Below are 688 nucleotides of genomic sequence, written 5' to 3'. Positions count from 1 at the left end.
GGATCTGATTTGGGGTGAAGGACGTCATGATGGAGGCCCACCATCGTGGTGGATCCTATTTGGGGTGAAGGACGTCATGATGGAGGCCCACCATCGTGGTGGATCCTATTTGGGGTGAAGGAGAACCCAATGGAGGATCTCTTACTTATGGGGGTGAAGAATGTCATGATGGAGGGCCACCATCGTGATGGATCTGATTTGGGGTGAAGGACGTCATGATGGAGGCCCACCATCGTGATGGATCTGATTTGGGGTGAAGGACGTCTTAATGGAGGCCCACCATCATGGTGGATCTGATTTGGGGTGAAGAACGTCATGATGGAGGCCCACCATCGTGATGGATCTGATTTGGGGTGAAGAACGTCATGATGGAGGCCCACCATCGTGGTGGACCTGATTTGGGGTGAAGGACGTCTTAATGGAGGCCCACCATTGTGGTGGATCTGATTTGGGGTGAAGGACGTCATGATGGAGGCCCACCATCGTGGTGGATCCTATTTGGGATGAAGGAGAACCCAATGGAGGATCTCCTACTTATGGGGGTGAAGAACGTCACGATGGAGGGCCACCATCGTGGTGGATCTGATTTGGGGTGAAGGACGGCTTAATGGAGGCCCACCATCGTGGTGGATCTGATTTGGGGTGAAGGAGAACCCAATGGAGGATCTCCTACTTATGGGGGTGAAGA

Source organism: Meleagris gallopavo, unplaced genomic scaffold (genome assembly GCF_000146605.3).
Source record: "Meleagris gallopavo isolate NT-WF06-2002-E0010 breed Aviagen turkey brand Nicholas breeding stock unplaced genomic scaffold, Turkey_5.1 ChrUn_random_7180001866134, whole genome shotgun sequence".
NCBI lineage: Eukaryota > Metazoa > Chordata > Aves > Galliformes > Phasianidae > Meleagris > Meleagris gallopavo.
Note: the sequence above shows the minus strand (reverse complement) of the source record.